Raw genomic sequence first — 2,383 nt, 5'->3', positions numbered from 1 at the left:
CAAAAATTGCCACCTGAGTCTTCATTGAAGACAAAGGGGCGATGGTAGACCGTTCTCAAGTCTACCCTGTGGATGAAAAAGACCACCGTGAGATAAGGCCGACACGGCCGGTGCTCACGTTAAAACTCTCGACAGTCAGACAGACGTACATGGCATAATCGACTCCGCTATCTATAAGGATCCAGAATATATATACTTTATAGGGTCGGAAAATTGTATTATAGAAATTACAAACGGAATGACAAACTTATATAAACCCTTCTCACGAAGGAGAAGGGTATAAAAAGAGTTATCAATGTGGGAATCTGCAGCTACACAGAAGGCTCATAGCTGGAAGACTTTTCTTCTATGAGTAAGCTCTGAATAACCTACAAATTTAAAATTTCAGGAACCAGAAAACATTAGATTCCTAAAGCAACTTGTGCTGCAGCCGCTCCCGCATCTGAAGTTTCGAGAAACAGACATTTCGCTTATTTTGAGATTAAGAATATAAAAATATAATTCTCTTAACAGTCGATCTTTACTTGCGAAATTTAGATATACCTTACTGCCTTTTTGTTATCACATCCTGTAGTCCTTGGTATTTGATATAAGTGGTTTTCTTTTTTACAATATTTACTTGTTTTTGTTGTTTTTCATATATATTTTATATTCAATTTTTTTATGATACAATTGTTATTAAATATCGCATTGTCGTAAGTATCGTTACATTTTATTTTTGTTTTTTTTTTTTCCTATAATATTTTCTTTTATATATAATTCTTAAAATATAATTTTAGTTGTTGTTGTTATATTTTTGTTTTTCATTTATTGAAGTTGAGTGTTGTTTTTTCTGCTTCATGTTTTTCTATGTTTGCCAGTTATTTTATCTTAATATTTAAAATCTTAATGCATTTTATATCATTGTTATTGTCCCGGAGGATATTTGTGCTATTGTTGTTGTTATTTTCTGTATACATAGTGTGATAATGTGTTTGTTGTATATTTTGTAAATAAAAAAAGAAAGCTGTTAATGCCTTAACAGCGATAACTATATTACCCCCAAAAAATACACTACAACGAATGAAAAAAAAACTCCAACAATAGCACAGCATCTTCCAAATTTGATGCTTTTGAATGATAAAAATCGATTTTATATCTTAACGAGCTTCAAGGTAAATTCATTTCTCAATGGAGGCAATTTTCTTAGTTTTTTTTCTGTCGATTATTTTTTTAAGGTAAAATATTTTTTTTTAGAATTTTATATTAAATAAAGTGTATTTTTTTGACTAATCTATCATTGTCAAACTTGAAAGATTTTGCCTTTATAACAAAAATATATATTTACTTCCTAAACTTGTCAAAGTAATAAGGATACTACAATTGAGCTAAAAGAAAATTATGCATAAATTGATAGTTTTATTGTCGTTTAATTGAAATAAATGATGAGGAAATTTTTAAAACATTATTCAATATTACGGTGAGATTGCTGTGTTTTTAATATATCAGCTTTTCTGATAGGCACAGACATGGTAAATTCTGTAGAATAGTACTTCCACAACATAATGGGGTTATTTTTCTGACTTATAAACTTTTTTACTTATCAAAAGTTTATGCGTCAGAAAAATAACCCCAATATGTCGTGATTTTTAATAGACCAGTCTGTAGTCTAATCTATAGACCAATCGGAAGTCTAGTCTATAGTGTAGTGTATAGTCTAGTCTGTGGTCTAGTCTATAGTGTAGTCTATAGCACAGTCTGTAGTACAGTCTATAGTGCAGTCTACAGTGTAGTCTATAGTCTAGTCTATAGCCTAGTCTATAGTCTTGTCTATTGTCTAGTCTATAGTCTAGTCTAGTCTATAGTCTAGTCTAGTCTATAGTCTAGTCTATAGTCTAGTCTATAGTCTAGTCTATAGTCTAGTCTATAGTCTAGTCTATACTCTAGACAACAGTATAGTCTATTGTTTAGTCTATAGCCAAGTTTATAGTCTAGAATATAGTGTACTCTGTAGTCTAGATAGTCTAGACTTCAAAGTACACTATATTATAATCTATAGCCTAGTCTATAGCCAAGTTTATAGTCTAGAATATAGTGTACTCTGTAGTCTAGATAGTCTAGACTTCAAAGTACACTATATTATAATCTATAGCCTAGTCTGAAGTCTAGTTATAGTCTAGTCTATAGTCTAGTATATAGTCTAGTCTATAGTCTAGTATATAGTCTAGTCTATAGACTAGTTTATAGTCTAATTAATAGTATAGTCTATAGTCTAGTCAATAGTCTAGTCTATAGCCTAGTCTATAGCCTAGTCTATAGCCTAGTCTATAATCTAGTCTATAGTCTAGTCTATAGTCTAGTCTATAGTCTAGTCTATAGTCTAGTCTATAGTCTAGTCTATAGT

General features: G+C 30.6%; 1 protein-coding gene across 3 annotated transcripts in view; it reads right to left on the bottom strand.

The window, feature by feature from the left end:
• The window catches only part of LOC124420086 (ecdysone-induced protein 74EF-like), a 185,198-nt gene that overhangs the window by 1,436 nt on the left and 181,379 nt on the right, over positions 1 to 2,383 (bottom strand). The window lies entirely within an intron of this gene.

This window comes from Lucilia cuprina, chromosome 2 (assembly GCF_022045245.1).
Source record: "Lucilia cuprina isolate Lc7/37 chromosome 2, ASM2204524v1, whole genome shotgun sequence".
Lineage (NCBI taxonomy): Eukaryota > Metazoa > Arthropoda > Insecta > Diptera > Calliphoridae > Lucilia > Lucilia cuprina.
This window is presented reverse-complemented; position numbering and strand designations above follow the sequence as displayed.